This window comes from Anguilla rostrata, chromosome 11 (assembly GCF_018555375.3).
Source record: "Anguilla rostrata isolate EN2019 chromosome 11, ASM1855537v3, whole genome shotgun sequence".
Taxonomy (NCBI): domain Eukaryota; kingdom Metazoa; phylum Chordata; class Actinopteri; order Anguilliformes; family Anguillidae; genus Anguilla; species Anguilla rostrata.
Genome location: NC_057943.1, coordinates 41,701,597 through 41,725,195, shown reverse-complemented (window position 1 = coordinate 41,725,195; position 23,599 = coordinate 41,701,597). Strand labels below are relative to the sequence as shown.

At 43.7% G+C, this 23,599-nt stretch overlaps 2 long non-coding RNA genes across 4 annotated transcripts in view; both read left to right on the top strand.

Annotated features, from left to right (window-relative positions):
• The window catches only part of LOC135234984 (uncharacterized), an 81,765-nt gene extending 76,150 nt beyond the window's left edge, over positions 1-5,615 (top strand). The window contains exons 2-3 of the long non-coding RNA XR_010324262.1: positions 3,299-3,444; positions 4,882-5,615. This is a non-coding gene — a long non-coding RNA (uncharacterized LOC135234984). The remainder of the gene's footprint in view (positions 1-3,298; positions 3,445-4,881) is intronic.
• A 12,192-nt stretch (positions 5,616-17,807) lies between these two features.
• LOC135234983 (uncharacterized) overlaps positions 17,808-23,599 on the top strand; it is a 53,213-nt gene continuing 47,421 nt past the window's right edge. For all 3 annotated transcript variants that reach the window (XR_010324260.1, XR_010324261.1, XR_010324259.1), the window contains exons 1-2: positions 17,808-17,888; positions 18,001-18,405. This is a non-coding gene — a long non-coding RNA (uncharacterized LOC135234983). The remainder of the gene's footprint in view (positions 17,889-18,000; positions 18,406-23,599) is intronic.

The following is a 23,599-nucleotide window of genomic DNA, read 5'->3' as shown; positions in this document are numbered from 1 at the left end:
TTGTAGATCTTCATGAATTTCACCCACCTTACAGCATCTTTTCCGCTCTGACTGTGCTACGCCTGTGGGAGCATGGGTTGGTTCTACTCTAGTAATTGTGGGTAGAATGGAATTATAATCTCACATCCTGCCCTGTATCGCAAGACCTTGATCGCCTCAGCAGAACCGAAAGGCTTAGCTAAAGGGGGAAAAAATCAATTAATTAAAAAATCTATAAGAATTCACAATACACAGTCTGTATGTGACATTGCATCTCAAATGGAAGCGGATTCCAGCCATTTTCTCACAGAGGGCATGGGGCATTACAATATTTTTAGGCCTTTTTGAATTCAGTTCAATTCAATTTTATATGTGTAGACTTTTTTTTTTACAAAAGGTATTGTCACAGAGCAGCTTTTACCCGACCGTCTTGGTGCGGTACACAGTTCCTCAAGGTTGGTGTTCCAATTTGCACAATTTGCTACTCACGTATTCTTCTGCTAAAATGCAGTACTTCGTTTTGGTCATTATTCCCAGAAAAGTGTTTGCGTGCGTGTGTGTGTGTATGTGTGTGTGTGTGTGTGTTTTTCGTGTTTGTGCGGCCGTGAGATTTTTTTTGTCTTCTCTGTTATGTGCGACTAAGAATGTGTAATTTCTCACCCCCCCCCCCCCGAGCAACTTGGCAAGGATCTCCCCTAGTCACGACACTCTCCTTGGATTTACATTGGCTGGCGTGGTTTCCAGAAGAGGATGCCGGTCCTGCTGTGTTTTAATGTGTGGATTTGGGAGAGCCCTGGGAGCCGTTTGCACAGGTGGTGGCCGCGCTAGTTTTGGGGAAGGCTTTCATTTAACATGACGGAGGGGCTGTAGAGCCTTCCCCAACCTTACCCGGCCATTAGCATTTTCCGGGACTTGAGTCCGTCCTTGCGGGAGGTCAGGATTAACCCCTCGCAGTGCAGGAAGTGGTGAACCTGATTGGTCTCGGCCACGCCGGCTGGTGGAGAGAGCACACGCACCCGGGCTGCGTTAGCTAGTCAGCCCAGGGGCTTAAAGGTGTGTTTCTCTACACAGTTTTGGGGACGAGAGCGGGAACACGCGACGAGAGAGCGAGTTTTGAGCCTCACTTCGTTTAGTTTCAGTTTTGCTTTTTTGAACATGACGGAGAGAGTAAACCGCCACTGAAAAGTAGGAGGAGTGGGTTCGGGTGGAAAGCAGGCCAGCTACGAGCAGCACACTGAAAAGTGGTCACTGTTTTACTTTCTTTTGCCTTTCTTATTTTAGTTTGTTGATTTAGTTTTTAGTTTTCACCCGGAACTCGCTTATTTTTTTTCATGTTTTTGTGGGTGCGTTCTCTCTCTCTCCAACTGCAATAACAAAATGGTAGTTGTATGATCTCACGATGTATACCTTTTTGTGAAGATGGCCAATATGGTTATCTACAGGTCATAAAATCAGGAGTAATGTTTTGTTTTGGTTCCCTTTTTTTTGGGGGGGGGGGGGTTGCAGAAGTAGTTTAATAATGAAAGAGCCTGGATTTATGCATCCTGTGGTCTTGAGTTAAAAAAAATAAATAATAACTTTTGTTTTGCTTATATGCAACCATTTAATATGAAAATTTTACTATGGCTTCTGAGTAACCCGTTCAAAGATGATATATATCCAGCTGTATATATTTTTTATTGTCATAAAAATGTGTAGTAATGTATTGTGTAAATGTAAACATTTTAGTTCAATAATAATAATAATTATTATAGTAATTATAATAATCCTTGTACATAATTTGATAGGTTATTGTTTTTTGTCAGAAATACCAGGAGACAATCAAAAGAATTAACTATTTCAATACACAATCGAAATCCATTTTATACCTTTTAAAGGTCAGATGCACATGTGTGGCTTAGCCTGTTTATAAGGTATGGGAGAGAACCTCTCCAATAACGTGCCTCTGAGTCCTGTGGTCTTGTCCTATTAGAAGGCAGTCAAAGGAAACAGACATGGCTGTATCTAGTGTTGTAGGAAAGGCCGGCTGGCAGAACTGGCTGTACCTGTGCATGCCAAGGCAACCCCGCTCCAGGGCTACCCCACCCCTGCCCAAACTGCACAGGGTGTACACCACAGGTTCCTTTTAAATGTCAAAGCCAGGCAATGGAGAGCATTGCGTGCCCTTGTAAGTAAATAAACAGAAACTTGTGAAGGTTATTAGACGCGATTCTTTTATCCGGCAGACTTCGCAGAGGTGAAGGCCAGTAAACGTTGTTCTGAAACATTCCTCCTGCTGCCCCGATTTGATGATGCACAGGAAGCAAAGCACGTGAGGGCTGCTTAGACGCAAGGCGCACGGCTCCTCGAACGCAACTTACGGACACGCAAAGGCCTTCTCCAGAGGTCTGTGAAGACCTATGAGCTGGCTCATCTGGAGGAAATGCACAAAAGCATACATGCCACACAGCTTGTTTCTTTCCATGGCCTTTTTTTTTACGATAAACTTTGAGAGCTTTTTTTTCTGGAGCAGTTGCTCAGCAGAGACAGATATGCAGGCTGAGCAGAAGCACGCTAGAGGAGCAACTCATGATGAAAAGCATTGCGTGCGCAGGCCGGCTCGTGTAACATACAACGAAAATGGTACAGTGACAATGGAAGAGCCTCTACTCTGTGCATGAATTATATAGTGTTCTGCATACACTCATTTCAGTGGATGGCGCTGACCATAATTTAGATGCATCTCACAATTCAATGTTAGATTGCAAATGAGGCAATGTCCGTATTTGCATAATATGCATATTGCATACTGTATGTGAGGGAGTCTTCATATCAGTAACACGACAGTATATATTCTACAGCCTCTTTTCACGTATTTCCTGGCTTCAAACCTAGTGGAAACTCAAAGGGCTTGTTCAACGCAGGAATCAATTTTAAATTATTTACATTGTCTTGTAACAATAAAAGAATAAAAAAAAATCAATTTGTCCAATCAATCAATTGAAGAGTGGAAACAAGGGGGATACATTGTAATGGTTTAATTTTTCATCTTAATCTGCTTGGAGCAGAACGCTTCATACAGAAGGGACTCGGTAATTAGATTTTTGTAATTAGATTCTTGCGCTTTAATTTTCTGGACGCATTTTCAAGCGCACAACTGTAAAAAGCGGATCCGCAGAGACAGGCTGAAGCTTTTTCAAAGGCCCCGAAAATCCTGCGGTTTTTTCGTGATGCTTTTTCCCCCCCTCTTCTCTCTCTCGTTTTAAACAGCAGCAGTCAGTTGAAAGGAGAGCTCCGGTGCGCTAATGCTTTTTTCGCTTTTGTGTCTGTAACCTTCCAGTGCCCCCGGAAGGCTTTACATAACGCCCAATTAGGGCTGGGGAGAGAGAACGCCCTCGCAGCCGCCGGGGTAAGAAAGTCATCAAGTCAGGAAGTCTTAGCGGTCTGTGAAGCCTCTGGCAATTCTCCCCTGGTCTACGGCTTACGGTAAGTCCCCGAAATCCTGGCCGGTACCTCTTCAGAGGATCTTCCGTGCGGGGGGAAGTTTCCTCGCTCATTAAGGACTAATATCTGGTCCCGCGGGGCTCGTCTACCCAGGGGTCTTCGGTGGATGAGGGTTCTGTTCGGCCTCTCCTCCGCGTAACTTCATCTTACACCCCACAGCTTGGCTTCAGCCAATTACAGCCGCGATATGAGAGCGTTTTACCCAACTTCATTTTTTTTAAAGCTGTTGCATATTTGTAACAAGAACCATGAAAGCCAGGAAAACTCCAGGCTGGTGCTTTGTTAGAATTTTTAGTCGCACCTATTAAAAATACGGACAGAGTCTAGTTTCCTTCTAGAATGATTCACATTAAGGTTTTTAACGCATACTATGAGTGGTCCTTCATAAGAGCGACAGTGTACTGCAAAATTATTGGGACGGTTGTGTCAATTTGATTGTTTTTTTTTTTTGTACTAATCAAATTAGTATTTTCAAATCAGACAATAAATATGAGGCAATTTTCGCAATGTCTGCGTTTATTTCAATTGTTTCTTTTTTTAAAAACATTGAAGTGAGTATTGGGACAGAGTAAGTTTATACAAAATTAATGACTTACAATGTCAATATTTTGCCGCATACCCTGTATATTTGATGACTGTATTGAGTCTGTGACTCTTGGGCATCACTTGGTTCATGATGTGATCCTTTGAGATTCTCTGTCATGATTTTACTGCTGCCTCTTTCAGTTGTTGTGTTTTCTGCGGTTCCAGACTTTAGTTTTCTTCTGTGCAAGTGAAAAACATGTTCAATGGGATTTAAATCTGGTGAGGGACTGGGACATGTCAAACACTTCCGCCTTTTCTTCCTGACAAGTTCCTTGGTTAAGTTTGCTGCACGTTTTTGGCCGTTGACTTGGTGCATGATCAACTTCTGTCCAGCGAGACTGGTGGCATTTCTCTGAATATCGGTGGGAAAGATGTTACTGTACACATCAGCAGTCATTCAGCTGCTGCCATCACTGGTGACATCATAAAGGCCGTTGAGCTGTTCCCAGACGCAGCCGTACAGGCCCACCGCATCGCCTCCCCCGTGCCTGACCGATGAAGCAGTATGCAAAGGGTCCAGTGCAGTCCCTCTCCTTGTCCACACTTTCACCTTTCCATCACTCTGGTAAAGGCTTATCTTAGTCTCATCTGTCGGTAAGGCTTGTTTCCAAAACACATCATGTCCTTCTTTTTTAATTAATTTCCCCCCCCATATATTCCAATGTGACCTTTCTGTTCTTGATGCTGATGAGTGGTTCATATCTGGAAGTGTAGACTTTGTTATTTGCCTCACTCAGTTGTCTTTGCACAGTGTCCAGTAATGCTTTCACCCCCAATGTATGGAGATCATTATTACTCCAACCGACAATTTTTTATTTATTTTTCTTCCCACAGCTCTTAAAACCATCCTGTCATCTCTTTCGGATGTCTTCCACAGTCGGCCTGATCGCTGGTGATTCCCTGAGTCCTCCTCTTTTTCGTTTTTTCTGTAGGGCGTTCCATACTGTTGACATTGGAATATACAAACATTCTGCAACAGCTCTAATTGATTATTTCTTTCCTTTCACCCTCACAGTAGCTTTCTTGGTTCTCTTACTCAGTTCTCTGGCCCTCATCTGCAGTTTTCAGTGTTCTCATAAAGTAGACTTAACAGACACTTCCAAAGGATATAGCTCACCCAAGCTGTGAACTATCCATTTATAAATACAGTAATATGGCAAACCTGAAAATTTGATACTACTGATGATCATTTGTGCCAATACTTATGCTGACTTTAAATAGAAGAACTTGACTAGTCGAATGTCATTGTTGTAATACAGTTCAATGTCTGTTAAAAAAAAAATTGATAAAATAAATGCAAACATTTAGAATTTTGCCTCAGTCATTGTTTTATTTGAAAATACAAATGTGTTTACTACAGAGGAAAAGCAATTAACTTGGCCCAATACTTCTGCATTTAACTGTATATATTTCCTTCAAAAGCACTACGTAAACATTCATATAACTGCAAATAGGCTTATCCTGCGAATAGACACACACCTCCATATGCCTGCTTGTGGTTGTTGACATTGTCAGTGTTTACTCAGAGCTTATGAAGGTGCTGTGCATTAGTTAGCTCAAATGAAGGACCATTCATAGACATTTTAACTTTTTTTCCAGGGTTTATTTGCGGCTTGTAGAAACAAGCGTCGAGTGGCGCCTCTAGTACTCCAGCCGAACCCGTGAAGGTGACACTCCCCCCCACACCCCCCCCCACCCCCCATCCCGACAGGGAAACAGGTCCCACACCGGCACATCCGCTCGTGGAGTCTTTTCGAGAGCTCCGAAACGGCCAGCCTGGTGCCTGATACTCTCTGAGCTATCGATTCCACTTCCACCTGGGCCCTGGACAGAACCTGCAAAAAAAAAAAAAGAAAAAAGAAAAAAAAAGCGCTGATGCTCCATTAAAGCTGGGGGTTCACGGGCCTCCTGTGAGAGAGGGGGGGGGGAGACGGAGCGGTCCGAGAGAGACATTAGCGCAAGGGGGGGGGGGGGGCGGGCGGCTCCGAGGAAGGATACCTAAAGCCGGAGATTAAGTGAAATAATTATCATACCAATCAATAGTGAGGGGGAGAGAGAAAAACACAACCGAGAGATAAGCCATTGGGATTATTGACTTGTCAAGTGTCACATTTAGCACTTTTTCAGAGCAGGGTCTGCTTTGCAATTCCAGCCACCCGCAGCCGGCACCTGACAGGTAATTAATCGGGCCCTCACCTAAGAAAAGGGAGCCTGAGAAATGAGATTAAATACCTTAAACGATGAAACGATTGAAATTTATTCATTAATTTTTTTTTTTAAAGGCACACCTTTACATTTGTGTCTGTTCACTATTCTCGCTTTTTGTAGTGAGGTCAGGATCTGGGCGTGTTTGGTAGCAGTGGTTTAAAAAAAAAAAATCTAAACTAACAAAAAATAAAATCCTGTCAGTTCTCATGCCTCTACAACGCCAAACAGCAGTATTCAGAGCTGTGGTGCTTATGAGCTGGAGAGCCGAATTCAGTCAGCCAGCTCAGTGCCTCCTCTTTCTACTGAGCAGCTGACTGCACATTTCCATCGACTGGGGGAAGGACTGAGAAAAATATAGCACCTGCAAAACTCACATCGTGTTAAATATCTTTTCTGTGTGCGGAGGGGAAACAAAACAGTAATTAGGACGGCAGGCTCCTGATTTCAACACCCCGCGTTTTCTCTCCAATCCCCCAATTGCCACCAAAAAAACAAACAAACTGATATTTGAACTGTAAATGTGTTCATCCGACCCACAGCTCCGGAGATAAAAAAAAAAGAATACTGTACATCTTTACCCTGGAGGAAAATTCTTGGTTTTCAAACCCATCAAATATTATCATCCCATTTTGGAAATGTCTGCGAAAGGTATAAAGATCGCGCTGAACTGTGGAGTTTTTATGGTCGGGGCTAATGTGTGCCAAGGGCTGGGTTGACTTCCGCAGCTCCGTATTTTCGTGTGATCCGGGCTGTCTTTTGATTCAAAGTCAGGCGGGCTATCAAAGGCTTCGGGCCCCCTGGTTTGACCCCACCATCTTTCTTTCCTCCCGCTCACGTGACTGCACTGTGGATTTCTGCTGAAAACATTGGTCTAATATCAAGTCTGAGATCATTGTTCAGAGCCTATATGTTTGTTTTGATGTACCTGACACAAAACGTATCTATTGTGGGGTTTGTAGAGGCCTTTTGATGTAATTCGCCTTAACTATAAACCAGACCACTGCAGCAAATCACACGCTCTGTTGTCCTTGATTTACAAGCATTGATCCCTATCTGGTTGGTACCAAGACAAGTACGACAGGCTTAATTTGGCTTGTAAATAATGTCCTTTATACATGAGGCCCTATGGCAGTGTGAAAAGAAGTCAGATAAGCTTATCTGTGCATCATTAAAACGCTTTGATTGGCAAGGTTATGGGCTACCCAGTTTGCATTGGGAACTGCAGGCATTCAATATTGCAATACAGTATTGCAATTTCTGAAAGTAGCAATAATTTGTATTTTTGTATATTGGCAGAACAGAGAAAGATGGACTGCCCTCACCCGCAATCTCAGCCTACAAATCTGTAAATCACAAGTTGACTGTAAATTTGGACAGAAATAAAGACTCATGTGACTGCATATATTATCTCTTTGATGCTATTAATATAGTATAACAATAAACTGATAGCAATCTAATAGCAATCAATTGCTCTGCTCTAAAGTGCATTTAGGTTTCTGTTTAAATTATGCATTAAGCTGTCTGCTAGTCATCTGCAGTATGTAGCAGTGGACCTCATTTTTGTTTATAGTTGTTCTCCAGCCATGCAAAATGGCTGCCAGAGAAATGGTCCTGGAAGATGCACTTCCATTCATGAAGAAAAGAGTATGCTGTGCAGCATGTAGACAGTGTGCATTCTAACCTTCCTGGACCAGAAACTATGCAGGTAAGCAGTGGTTACAACCTCAGCCAAGGACAAAACTAATAGAACCTGTCTCAGTCAGCCAATGAGGAGACTTTCAGCAAATAGAACTTCTCTCAGTTAGCCAATGAGGAGACTTTCAGCAAATAGAACTTGTCTCAGTTAGCCAATGAGGAGACTTTCAGCAAATAGAGCCTATCTCAGCCAACCAATGAGGTGACTTTCAGCAAATAGAGCCTACCTCAGTCAGCCAAAGAGACTTTCAGAAAATAGAGCCTGTCTCAGTCAGTCAATGAGGAGACTTTCAGCAAAAAGAACCTGTCTCGGTTAGCCAATGAGAAGACTTATACAAATAGAGTCTGTCTCAGTCGGCCAATGAGGAGACTTCAGAATTCCATACTAAGGCATTGGAAATAGAGTGCAACAATGCATCACACACACACATACACACACACTCACTCAGTCACTCACTCATTCATTCAGACAGACACACACATTCTCTCTCTCACATACACACACACACGCACTCACTCACTCACTCAGTCAATCACTCACACACACACACATTCACCTCCTCTCTCTCACACACACACACACAGAGGAATGTTTCCTATTTTTTGTACATTAGCTGTAAGAAATTGACAACCTTTTCAATAAGTACCCTGGGACTATACCAAGAACAAAGCAGAGCAATTTTTGAGAATATTTCTGGAGTCTATTTTCATTAAATGGTGTGTATGTACAATATGAGGTGCTACGTAGTGTAGAAAGTCTCTTGTGCTTTACAGATACTATATTATATAATACAAAATTATTATTATTATTATTATTATTATAAACCAGAAGTTCCCCTGTTCATGAAAGCAGAACATAATTAAGACGGCATGTTCAGAAGAGGAACCTGCATTTCCAGTGGAAAATCTGAATGTGCAATCATGAAATTTGAGATGGTGAAACCGAATAGAGGAACTGTTGGTTATATTGGTAGGAAGTTGGAAATATATCTATCTTGACCTCATGCTTTAATAGCTTTTCCTATTTATTTATTTTTTCCTGTTTAGTACGGATTCGAATATGAACTTTGGACGTCTTCGTTTTCTCAGAAGAGAGGTTTTTATTGTTTGTCTGCTGCAGTCCGAGCAGCGTACCCTAGACAGAATGACGGCTGGTTGTGCTTCTCATGCCATTAACCTGGCTTTCCCCTGGATCTATAGCGATGACGATTTGCTGTTCCAAATTGGGGAATTACTCCTCTGCAGTGTCAGAGGCGGGGTGTAACCTCAGCACTGCGGACTTCAGGCGACAGGCCGGACGTATCGGCCTCTTACCCTTTCTGATTTTCGTCAGTTTCGCCTCTGCCCAATTATCCCCTCGAATGAGCTGGCCGAGCAGGGAAACGTCCAGCCCCTGCTGATTCACCTCCAGCTCAGAATGTCTAAATGACAAGTCCATTCCGATTCCAATGAATAGATCTCTTTTTCTATTTCTATTTCATTTCCTATTGCGAATGGGGAATTTCAAGTCGGTACCAATTTCATTGCTTAAAGATTACAATTAATGATCAGTTCCCCCACTTCATGAGATTTGGATTGGAATAGCCCCCTCAAATTAAACTGAAACTGCCCCCTTGATGATCGGTAAACTAGACTGAACGCAATATGCAGTAAGGTTCAGTGTTAAGTGTTATTTCAACTCTTAACAGAGTTTATATGTGTCCAATACGGACCGCATTTACTCTATTTGAGTAAAATGGACTCCGTAAGAGTTGATTTAACACTGAACTTTTTACTGTGTAGTATTTAATAAGCATCCAAAATAAACAAAACAAGGAATACTTCTAAAAAAGTACGCTTGCACAGATTTTTATTCAGATCTAGGTAATCTAACGTTGTCTATTTTGGTCTAGCCTGTGCTCTTGTTCATTAAAAGAACGAGGCTGCTGTGTTTGGCTCCATCAGGATTCGGAGGATGTGTTGTCCTTGTTTGCAGTGGAGTGTGGCTCCACCCCTGTTGTCTGTCACACATTAGGACCTGAGTATGAGGAGAGAGATGTCAGTGTCAGCCGGACTTAGCCCCGCTGACTGCAGAGCAAGCCCCGCTGCACGGACGGGGGGATCGATGCTCCGACAGCCGCTCGGAATGGAGCTGTAGCCTCACGCCCGCCATGCCACCCCGGCGCTGAAGACTGAATTACCCTGCTGGAGACAAAGAGGAGATCAATACATCTTACAGGCTCTTTGATTCTGATGATGTTACGACAAACACACACACACATGCATGCACTTACTCACGCACGCACACACACATGCATGCACATACTCACGCACAAACTCACACATGCATGCACATACTCACGCACACGCACATGCATGCACTTACTCACGCACGCACGCACACACACACACACATACATCACATAGCAGCACCACACACTGCAGCACATACTACACGCACCACACATGCATGCACATACTCACGCACACACACATGCATGCATGCACATACTCACGCACACACCACACATGCATGCACATACTCACGCACCACACACATGCATGCACATACTCACGCACGCACACACACATACACACATGCATGCACATACTCACGCACGCACACACACATGCATGCACATACTCACGCACGCACGCACACACACATGCATGCACATACTCACGCACGCACACACACATGCATGCACATACTCACGCACACACACACACATGCATGCACATACTCACGCACGCACACATGCATGCATGCACATACTCACGCACACACACACATCCACACATGCACATATGCATGCATGCACATACTCACGCACACACACACACACACACATGCATGCACATACTCACGCACACACACATGCATGCACATACTCACGCACACACACACATGCATGCACATACTCACGCACACACACATGCATGCACATACTCACGCACACACACATGCATGCACATACTCACGCACGCACACACACATGCATGCACATACTCACGCACAAACTCACACATGCATGCACATACTCACGCACACGCACATGCATGCACTTACTCACGCACGCACGCACACACACACACACATACATCCACATACTCACGCACGCACACACACACATGCATGCACATACTCACGCACGCACGCACACATGCATGCACATACTCACGCACACACACATGCATGCACATACTCACGCACGCGCACACACACACACATGCATGCACATACTCACGTACACACACACACACACATGCATGCATGCACATACTCACGCACGCACGCACACACACACACACACATGCATGCACATACTCACGCACGCACGCACACACACACACACACATGCATGCACATACTCACACGTGCACACACACACATACTCACTCATGCACGCAAACACATGCACACACACACACATGCATGCACATACTCACGCACGCGCACACACAGACACCTGCATGCACATACTCACGCACGCGCACACACACACACATGCATGCATGCACGTACTCACGCACGCACACACATATACACATGCACACACACACACACGGTGATAAACATTTGTGTTTCTGTTTGCCAGTTCACACGCATAATCCGTATCATTGCACCGGCGCACATTGCATTCTTTATTGTGAATTGTGAAGTAAAGTGCAATTAAATTTACAATATTGGCGAAACATTGTTTCTACAACTATTTCTGATCATCATTGTGTACTGACAATTTTGATTGCCATATTCTTGCCCCTAATGCGAATTTTGACTTGGAAAAACCATCTGCTTATTTCATTTTGATCGTAAATGATTATATCAGTTTATATCTCTGTAAGCTAGACAATTCTCTTGAGCTTTTCCGAAAGATTAATATTGCCTTGCAAAGCAAATATGACAATATATCTTCTTTGGCACATATAGAAAGTTAATGATCGTAACCCTGGGAAGCTGCCAATGTACCGGTGAAAATGACAAACTCAGGCATGAGCAAACAGAATTATATTTATAAATCTGCAACCAGGTTTTTGGCAGTGCAGCTATAATTAAATTGCATGTCATGTTCTTTTCTATGCCTCTCTCTAATAACAAAGCTGTGCTCCTCCAAAATGAACTAGCATAAAAAAGCAAGTATCGCATAAATGTAAAATTGCCCATTCGAGTTTTGAGTTTTAGAACACCATTACTGCAAGCATCACATTTGTCTCCATGATTTTCCTCTTTAATCTTTTAAGCTGGCAGCTGCCAAGCGTGTAGACACTGTAACGATGCGAATTGTGCTTCAACGGTTAGAAAAGGTACATGACGTGTTATCCCTGTGTCCTACAGGTACATCATGTACAGAGTGGAGACAAGGTCGTGGAGCAGTGTTGGGTCTTTCAGTCGTTGGCTGACGTTCCCCACTGGGGCAATGAAATGCACCCATTAGATGGTTTTTCTTTTTTTTTTTTTTGGTTCCTGTTTTTTTTTGGGGGGGGGGGAGCTCTTAATATTGCTTTGGAAGTCATCAGCTCTACTGGAGGTGAAAAAGGACACTGTCAAAATGATGTCGTAGAACAGCAGGCGAAATATGAAAAAACCGTCCGACTCATTTTTCTTAATCTACTTTTGACGTGCAGAGTACTCCATGAGGAAAAAGGGCTATTTTTTCCTCCTATTTTCTTCAAAAGAGCATGAATCGGCCGACCCTGAAATCCTTCCCTGAGCTTTCCCGGTTGGACAAGATTGATAAAGTTTTACGGTAGGTGGCACAAAGTAAAAAAAATAAATAAATAAAAAATGACACTGCCAGGTATATAGCGATGCCAAGTCGTTAGCTCCCGCTCCTTCTGAAAGCTATTTATTATCTGCTCTTATCAATTTATTTGGCAAGCCTTCTTTTCAGCAGATGCCTTCGGTTATTAATCACTGAGGTCAATCAGATCTCAGGCGATGATAATCTCTTTTTTCTGAACGAGCGATTTGCCCAGTGAGGCTGCTGTTTCGGACCTGGAGAATTTATGGTTGATGGCCCGGTTGTCGAATCCCGGGCACCCGTGTGGCCACAAGGGACCGTGTGACTCCCACAATGCCACAACTCCCACAATGCCTCAGTCTACTTCTGCACGCCACGGGGTGTGTTTCACATCTGGTCCAATAGGCATGCAATCTAGAGGTGCCCCTCCCCACCCCGCCCTTCTGCAGGACACCCCACCCCGCCCCGCCCTCCCCCAGGCCCCAGCTCGTGTCTTGCTGCATTGAGATTAGTGAGGGGTGAACAGGGCCCTCGTACAGGACCCCACCCCGCCCCACCCTTCCCCAGGCCCCAGCTCGTGTCTTGCTGCATTGAGATTAGTGAGGGGTGAACAGAGCCCTCGTACAGGACCCCACCCCGCCCCGCCCTCCCCCAGGCCCCAGCTCGTGTCTTGCTGCATTGAGATTAGTGAGGGGTGAACAGGGCCCTCGTGCAGGACCCCACCCCGCCCCGCCCTCCCCCAGGCCCCAGCTCATGTCTTGCTGCATTGAGATTAGTGAGGGGTGAACAGGGCCCTCGTACAGGACCCCACCCCACCCCGCCCTTCCCCAGGCCCCAGCTCGTGTCTTGCTGCATTGAGATTAGTGAGGGGTGAACAGGGCCCTCGTGCTGGATGCAGAGCTAATGAGGCGGGGGGGGAAGATGGATGGCGGCCATCGCGGCAGGACTGAGGGGAAATAGATGCTGATAAGTGTGTGATACATGACAGGGAGCAGAGCGAGATGGAGCCGCTTCAATCTGCGCGGCGAGGAGAACGAGCAATCGCCAGGCCCTCGCAAGACGGATAATTTCCCATCATCCCCAGCAGTGCACGCTGCGTCCTGTTTGCACAGCAGAGCGGGATGCATTGTGTGTGTGTGCGTGAGTGTGTGTGTGAGAGAGAGAGATAGAGAGTGTGTGCATGTATGTGTGCGCATGCATGTGTGTGCGCGCATGCTTGTGTGTGTGTATGTGTGTGCGTGTGTGTTTAGGTGTGTGTGTGTGTGTGAGAGAGAGAGATAGAGAGTGTGTGTATGTGTGTGTGAGACTGTGTGTGTGTGTGTGTGCATGCGGGTGTGTGTGTGCATGTGTGTGTGCGCATGATTGTGTGTGTGTGTGTTCATGTGCATGTGTGTGAGAAAGAGAGATAGAGAATGTGTGTATGTGTGTGTGAGACTGTGTGTGTGTGCGTGCATGTGTGTGTGTGCGCATGATTGTGTGTGTGTGTGTTTGTGTGCATGTGTGTGAGAGAGAGAGATAGAGAATGTGTGTATGTGTGTGTGAGAATGTGTGCATGCACGTGTGTGTGTGTGCGTGCATGTGAGAGAGAGAGTGCATACAGTATGTATATATAATGAGTGAGTTTGGGTGTGTGTGTGAGAGAGAGAGAGAGCCAGGGAGTGCATATACAGTATATCTGTATGTGAGTTTGGGTGTGTGTGTGTGTGTGAGAGAGAGAGAGAGAGCCAGTGAGTGCATATACAGTATATCCGTACGTGAGTTTGGGTGTGTGTGTGTGAGAGAGAGAGAGCGAGTGAGTGCATATATATCTGTATGTGAGTTTGGGTGTGTGTGTGTGTGAGAGAGAGAGAGAGAGCCAGTGAGTGCATATACAGTATATCCGTACGTGAGTTTTGGTGTGTGTGTGAGAGAGAGAGAGAGCCAGTGAGTGCATATATATCTGTATGTGAGTTTGGGTGTGTGTGTGTGTGTGAGAGAGAGAGAGCGAGTGAGTGCATATATATCTGTATGTGAGTTTGGGTGTGTGTGTGTGTGAGAGAGAGAGCGAGTGAGTGCATATATATCTGTATGTGAGTTTGGGTGTGTGTGTGTGTGAGAGAGAGAGAGAGAGCCAGTGAGTGCATATACAGTATATCCGTACGTGAGTTTTGGTGTGTGTGTGAGAGAGAGAGAGAGCGAGTGAGTGCATATATATCTGTATGTGAGTTTGGGTGTGTGTGTGTGTGTGAGAGAGAGAGAGAGCGAGTGAGTGCATATATATCTGTATGTGAGTTTGGGTGTGTGTGTGTGAGAGAGAGAGAGAGCGAGTGAGTGCATATATATCTGTATGTGAGTTTGGGTGTGTGTGTGTGTGAGAGAGAGAGAGAGCCAGGGAGTGCATATACAGTATATCTGTACGTGAGTTTGGGTGTGTGTGTGTGTGTGAGAGAGAGAGAGAGCCAGTGAGTGCATATACAGTATATCCGTACGTGAGTTTTGGTGTGTGTGTGTGAGAGAGAGAGAGAGAGAGCGAGTGAGTGCATATATATCTGTATGTGAGTTTGGGTGTGTGTGTGTGAGAGAGAGAGAGAGAGAGCGAGTGAGTGCATATATATCTGTATGTGAGTTTGGGTGTGTGTGTGTGAGAGAGAGAGAGAGAGAGCGAGTGAGTGCATATATATCTGTACGTGAGTTTTGGTGTGTGTGTGAGAGAGAGAGAGAGCCAGTGAGTGCATATATATCTGTATGTGAGTTTGGGTGCGCGTGCTTTTATGTGCTGGATGAGCGATGATCATGAGGCTTGTTTGGGTGGCCTGATGTGCAGTGTAATGAAGGGCATAAATTCAGGCGGGTTTAAGGGAAGAGCTGGGCCAGCTCGATAGTGCAGTGACAAAGGCTCGAGCACCACAAGACACCTGCGACACGCTCGCACACTGGCAAATGGACATCTGCACTCTGCCTACAGTGTGTGTATATGGCAGTGCAGTGTGACAGTTGCAGTGTACAGTGTGTGTACAGTGTGCAGGGTGTGTACAGGGTGCAGGGTGTGTACAGTGTGTGTACAGTGTGCAGGGTGTGTACAGTGTGTGTACAGTGTGCAGGGTGTGTACAGTGTGCAGGGTGTGTACAGGGTGCAGGTTGCAGGGTGTGTACAGTGTGTGTACAGTGTGGGGTGTCAGGGTGTGTACAGTGTGTGTATAGTGTGCAGGGTGTGAGCAGGGTGTGTACAGGGTGCAGGGTGTGACAGGGTGTGTACAGTGTGTGTACAGTGTGCAGGGTGTGTGCAGGGTGTGTACAGTGTGCAGGTGAGCAGGGTGTGTACAGTGTGCAGGGTGTGTACAGTGTGTGTACAGTGTGCAGGGTGTGCAGGGTGTGTACAGTGTGCAGGGTGTGTACAGTGTGCAGGGTGTGTACAGTGTGCAGGGTGTGTACAGTGTGCAGGGTGTGTACAGTGTGCAGGGTGGGCAGGGTGTGTACAATGTGCAGGGTGTGTAGGGTGTGTACAGTGTGCACGGTGTGAGCAGGGTGTGTACAGTGTGCAGGGTGTGAGCAGGGTGTGTGCAGGGTGTGCAGAGTGTGTACGGTGTGCAGGGTGTGAGCAGGGTGTTTACAGTGTGCAGGGTATGTACAGTGTGCAGGGGGTGCAGGGTGTGTACAGTGTGTGCAGGGTGTGTACAGTGTGCAGGGTGTGCAGGGTGTGTACAGTGCGCAGGGTGTGTATGGTGTGCAGGGTGTGAGCAGGGTGTGTACAGTTTGTAGGGTGTGCGCAGGGTGTGTGCAGTGTGCAGGGTGTATACAGTGCGCAGGGTATGTACGATGTGCAGGGTGTGAGCAGGGTGTGTACAGTTTGCAGGGTGTGTGCAGGGTGTGTACAGTTTGCAGGGTGTGCACAGGGTGTGCAGTGTGCAGGGTGTGCACAGTGAGCAGGGTATGTACAGTGTGCAGGTGTGTGCAGGGTGTGCACAGTGAGCAGGGTGTGTACAGTGTGCAGGTGTGTGCAGGGTGTGTTGTGTGCAGGGCGTGTACAGTGTGCAGGGTGTGTACAGTTTTCAGGGTGTGTGCAAACCTGTTGTATCCAGGGCTTCCAAACTAGGATAAAAAAGGAATAAATACATTTCCTGTAATAAATACGTCCTCCTGCTCCTATAAGCAGCCTGTATCTCCTGTATGAGGTTGTTCCATGCTGCAGAAAGCTGCTCTCTTTCTCGTTTTGTTCAAAATACAAATGAATGCATGCTTAGGCCTGCGATTTAAAGCAGCATAATGAAGTCAGATTTTTGGTACTCTTGAGAAAGGAAGGAGCCAAATAAGGAAAGAAAAAAAAATCCTGAACTGTTTAAACAAACGCAAAAAGGTGTTTGCCGCACATTTGATATCGAATTTGCAGTTTTAAAAAGTTCAGCTGAGCTGTGGAAGAGAAACCCTCAGGCAGCTACAAACAGGATCAGTTCCTGGTGAATTATTTCCTTCAAAATAAACAACAGCAAAAAAAAAGTGTGCCCCAGACTGTGGAACAGATGGTGCAGAAGGGACAACAGCAACTGCTGTTTTATCCAAGAGTAAAAGCCTGCAGTGCCATTAAAAAAACTTTGCTGTTTAATCTGCGAAAGAAGTGAAGAGATACAGTAATAGATGTGAAACTAATCGACATGTTAAGCCTCCCAGGCTAGCGGGGGTGTGTGTGAGGGGGGGGGTTACCACAATGGCATGGCATCAAGGTCATTTCGCAGGAGTTTGGCTCTCATTTTCAAAGACATTTTAATGAATGTGTACTGTAAGGGTTATCTCCTTGAGGGCAAGGCTAAATCGACTTGTCAGATAAAATCGTACAGATAGACAGCGAGACAATGATGACAGAAAGCCCCACGGAATAGATGCGACTAGGTTTCCCTTTCAACTTGTCCGAAAACAGATTTCTTATTTATGCACCCGCCAATCAGGTGACTCCATTCTCATAGGTCAGGTTTCCTGTCTAGTTGCAAGAGTGAGAAGCTACATGATGCAATTTATCTCCGAGGCATGCATAATTCTTAATCATTTACATTAAATGAACATATTTAGTAAAACGTCGATATAAAAATAATTATTATAAAAACTGAACTGCTGGCTTTTCTAACCTGGAAGCACACATGTCAAGTCTCTGGCTACGCCCATCCCCTTAAACTGAGCTGTAACGTCGCGGCTACTTGAAAGCTGGTAATCACAAACGCAACGCAGCACCCGTGAACCGGCTGTCTGGTCAGTGAATGATTCCAAGTAGTTATCGCGGGGCTACCTGATGTTGCTACCTGGCGGTGAGCTTCGAATTTCCTCAGATTCAATTTACCTGCGCTTTATTTTTCTTAAATAGAGACGCACAAACGGTCACCCTCGCGCTACAAATCAGCGGGAATTGCCGTTCCTGAGCCGAGACGCATTGCCTGCCGCACACAGATCTCATCTGGGCACTGGCACAAGCGCGCGGGCTGACGGAATCGATTGGCCGACGGCGGGGAATGAGACGGCGAGAGTGGCTGTTTGTGCCCGGGTGAGATACATATTGAGCGAGCGTTATAGCTTTATTTAGCCGCATTGATTAGCAGGCAAAGTAGCCGTGCTTTGGCGATGTGTGAACGTCCTGCGCCGGCTGCCAGCTGTACCAGGAGGTCGTTAGGCATTCCCCCCACGCCCCCTCCCACAAAAGTAAAGAGGACAGTATCAACAAAAGAAAATTAGAGGAGCTGCGCACGGTTAAAACGAAAGGTTGAAAAACAAGGTCAGTCTTAAACGTGAGTTTTCGCACACAGACCATCAATGGCACATTTCATGAATACCTTTAGCCAGAGACGGTAAAAAACATAACAAAACAACGAGTGATTTCATCCCACATTAATTAAGGTTTTCCTTAAATAATAATCATAACATTTGAAATGTATGAACAACCAAAACTGGGTTTTCAGTTAAATACATGCAGCATATCAGGTGTCTGCATATATTCGCATAGACTGCATTGAAGAGCGAATAAACAATTTATAGTTAGCTCATTGTATTTTTCCACAGCAACCCTAATTGTCGGTTTACACAAGTGTTTACACTTAAGCTGTACTTAAGTATAAATGCTTGTTGAACCAGACGTGTTTTTAACATTCTCGCCCTGAAGTTGTTTTCATTCAGCTTTGCTACCCGATGCTGTTTCATTGGCACACTGCAATTCATCAGTCATTTTTGAACCAGCCAAATAAGTGGTACTTCCCTTGGTTACCGTTGCTATGTTGGACATCTTCCATCAGAAAAGCAATGTATACCAGGAAAAGAGAATGCATGGTGGTTTTTTATGAATTACAGAATCCCCCCCCCCCCCCCCTCAAATGTATGACATTTTCATTCCAATGAAACTTTCATGAGAACTGCTATCCTTATCAACAGACGCCATGAATGAAAAGAGATAATACAAACTTTAAATATTAACCCTGGCGTAGATCTTGTTTAGATAGATGCCAGCTTGCTACACAATGAATCTCAGTGTAGCAAATTATGCTTATAAGAAGGCAGTCCACCACGATGTCTGTTGCTAGCTAACCCAACATTTGCTTTTGTTAAATGGCTATGGAAAGGGGAAATGCTATGAAATGAAATAAAGTGTTTAAACACACCAGGTGTCCTTTAAAAGTGAAGTCACTAGATACCCGGTTTATTAGTAATTTAGTTCATGTTTGCTCGCTGGCTCGTTTTGGGATCCAAAGATTGATTTGCTTGGTAATGCGTAATGCTGTCTGCCTTCTACTGTTGGTTTCACCTTTATAAACTTTCAAGTCCCAGTTCCCATCATATCGTTGCATGTTACAGCTGGCTGAACGTCTCTCTGCTGAGGGTTCATACCCGAGCATTTCCTCATTATTTGTTGTTTTTAAATTAGATTTATGTATTATTTGGGGAATACAAAATCTTTCCAGAATACCTATTATCTATACCTATATCTATTATCCCAAGCTGCATCTCTTCAGCAGTTGAGATTTTATAGGATTATCAAAAACCGACTGCTGGCTCAGTATATCCCACCAGCAGAAGTACGTCTGAAGTACAAAAACATGCTACTTTCAAGCGCACTCTGATTGAATGAGTGACATACAGAACTTAACAAGTGCAAATACAAGCGAACTCTGACTGTATCAGACGCATTTGTGTCTGTATTTGAAAATGCATGGAAATAAATATTTGAAGTACTTTAAAATGCATTAACACATGAAATAATTTGTATTTGATTTATTTAAATTATATCAATGGAAACCCAATTACTTTCATATATAGTATTTAAAAATAAATTCCTTTAAATAAATACTAATCCTGGGAAACCAAATACTTTTAAAAATAGTATTTAGAGCCTTTTAAAAATACATAAAAATACAAATACAAATTTAAAATATTTTGAAATATTTCAATGATAGACAACCGACAATGTAGGTTTCATACTGAAGGGGGTATCCCAGAGTTCTTAGTACAATCTACTCCAGGGAACTACTGGGGGCTAGGGGTTGAATTTAGATTATGAGTAAGGGTAGCCTACGTTGGCAATTTTAAACAAACCATGTGCTGCCTCTAACAGACAGTAGCCTAAATGTTCGTACATGTCTTTGCATGGGGGGATGGCAAATTCAGACTTCTTGATAAGCTACTTGCCAGTTTATTTGTACCCATGCAGTTGGTGGCCTTTTACTGTATTTCCTCTTTTTCTGTTCTCAGAGCTTTCAACAGCCATATTTACAGTTAGGTTAGACACTGATAAAATAGAATTCAGCCGTGCATGTTCACTACCAATTAGCAATGGTACAATTGGACTGGGGCCATCTGCAGTCACCTGGCGCGTCTTATCAAAATACTGTCCTCTAATTAGACAAAATGCTCAACTTTCAGAGCTGATAGGTTCCCGCATATCCAGTGCTTTTCAAGTCTTTCAACAGCTTAGTGCAACTGCGCATGTTGCACAACTGGCCTTCTGTTGTGATAGTATTTTCAAATAATTCCATTACATCAAGCACTTTGTATTTGAGAATTCGGTATTTCAAATGTTTTTTTTAAAGACATATTTGAAAGTAATTGCAAATACATGCAAATTCTCCTTAAATGTATTTTCAAATACATTTTGTATTTTAAATACGCTGTATTTGTAAATTCTGAATTTCAAATAGTTTCTAAAGTATTTAAAAGTAATTCAAATACTTTAAATATGTATTTGACCCAGGTCTGTTCTGTTCTGCTGATTTCTGTGTAGCATACCGTCCTTTTCATTCTGCAGTCTTACAGGTGAAACAGAGATGTTTCCTTTGCTACATTACACATCTATTTCAATAGTTGTAACGTTTTATTTAAAAAAATTAGAAGTCATGGAAAGTGGCAGATGTTTTTGAAATGAACTGATTGAGTGATTTAATTTTCTAGGTCAAACTATCATGCAGCAAAGATCAATGTAAACGACTTAGATAATTATCTGTGATTTACCATTAATATGATTTAAAACCAAAAACACTCGCTCACAGGCTATGTCAAACATCTGTCATAACAAGGTAATTGCCAATGGATGATATTTCATAAAATAAAGAGAATTAGGAATGACTTCAGCAGCTGTCATTTGAACAGAACTGAGGAAATAGACCTTTTTCCCAGAGTCAAAAGTGAGAAACACAAATGTTCTTTTTGAAAACTCTCTATGGAGTTTTCATAGACTTATAAATTAAGCTGTGTATCTCATAAAAATGTGATTTAAGAAGAAAAAACTGAAATGTCAAAATAAATGTGTATACCATTCCAATGGCAGAACTAGCACCAAAGAAGTCCAGGACAACATAAAAAACAAGGTTCCCATGAAACCAGTAAGTAAGAATACTTTTATGCTGTAGAGTAGGGTACAGGAAGTAAGGATGCTCATATACTGTAGATTAGGGTACAGGAAGTAAGGATGCTCATATACTGTAGATTAGGGTACAGGAAGTAAGGATGCTCATATACATATCAGAGTAGGGTCACAGGGTTGGCAATGGCTCAATTCCTTAGAAGACTAGGACTAAGCCTCTCACTGCTCCAATGAGCATAGTACGGATAAAGCCATATAATGAGTATTTACCAGTTACCATATACTGTAGATTAGGGGTTGTAAGGGGTGATCTCTTATGACTTATAAATAAGCTGTATCTCATAAAATGATTTAGAAGAAAACTGAATAGTCAAATAATGGTACCTTAAGAGACTACCCAAAGAGTCCAGGACAACATCCAAGGTTCCATGAAACCATAATAAGTACATGGTGAGTGGGTAAGAATAAGGATCTCATATCTGTAGATTAGGGTACAGGAAGTATAGATACTCTTATGCTGTAGATTAGGGTACAGGAAGTAAGGATGCTCATATACTGTAGATTAGGGTACAGGAAGGAAGGATACTCTCAGACTATAGATTAGGGTACATGAAGTATAGATACTCTTATGCTGTAGATTAGGGTACAGGAAGTAAGGATTCTCATATACTGTAGATTAGGGTACAGGAAATAAGGATTCTCATATACTGTAGATTAGGGTACAGGAAGTAAGGATGCTCATATACTATTGATTAGGGTATATGAAGTATAGATACTCTTATGCTGTAGATTAGGGTACAGGAAGTAAGGATTCTCATATACTGTAGATTAGGGTACAGGAAGTAAGGATGCTCATATACTATAGATTAGGGTACAGGAAGTAAGGATGCTCATATACTATAGATTAGGGTACAGGAAGTAAGGATGCTCATATACTGTAGATTAGGGTACAGGAAGTAAGGATGCTCATATACTGTAGATTAGGGTACAGGAAGTAAGGATGCTCATATACTGTAGATTAGGGTACAGGAAGTAAGGAAGCTCATATAGGGGCGACATAGCTCAGGAGGTAAGACCGATTGTCTGGCAGTTGGAGGGTTGCCGGTTCAAACCCCGCCCTGGGCGTGTCGAAGTGTCCTTGAGCAAGACATAATATTTCCCTTTCCTCAGATTGTGAGATGCGTCCGAAGACTATTTTTCACTGATATTCTTCCTTTTCTGTGTTCTGTGTCAGCCCTGCAGCCTGTTCCTGTACAGTGAATGAAAGTCTGATAATGTTGTCTTGTAATTAAGTTTTTTAAGCACTGTTCACCTGGGGAGGAACGGTATGGTAATTTTTAGACGTGACTTCCTTATGTCACAGAAGCTGAAGTATTTTAGCATGGTTGTGGATCTTTGAGGACGTGACGGAAGGCATTTTGTTTCTCCAGGTCATTTTCTGTCACGGATGCTCTCGTTGGTCTGTTGTCTTATCATTTTCCTCATTACGGTTTATTTTGCTGAAAGCTGAAGGGATGTACACCCTTTAAAATTCCTCTTAACGAGCACATGCCTGTCAGAAACATCTGCACATTCTTAAAACCGGGGGAAAATGGTCTGCCTTTTCCTCTTAACAAGCACATGCCTGTCAAAAACATCTGCACATTCTTAAAACCGGGGGAAACTGGCCTGCCTTTTAGCGGTGATGAAAGGTATCTAAAGATATATGTTGCACGGTAGACAATACCATGGCAGGAAATGCCTACTTAACTCTCACCAACCATGTAAACGGCAGTTATTTGCCTTCTCTGCATGACGTTGGTCATATTATTTCCATCACAAATGCGAAAGATCCCTCAATTTTCCAAATGGTTGGCATTTATGTGACTGTGGACGAAACGCACAGCTGAAATGAAGTGGTTTGAGGGCTGACTGCGTTTCTCATTCAAGTGACTTGCTCTGCTGAAGTTAGGCTTTGTGGCGCATTTTTTAGCAGAAACACATGTAGATCAATTTGGACTTTGCTGAGTTTAGTCACAGGCACTTCAGCAATGTGGGTGGAGAGGTGGGTTTGCTGCTGCCCACAGATATGAAAGAAGCCACTTTTAGTTTGCTGTGCAGACCCATCTCTGTGAGCCTCATG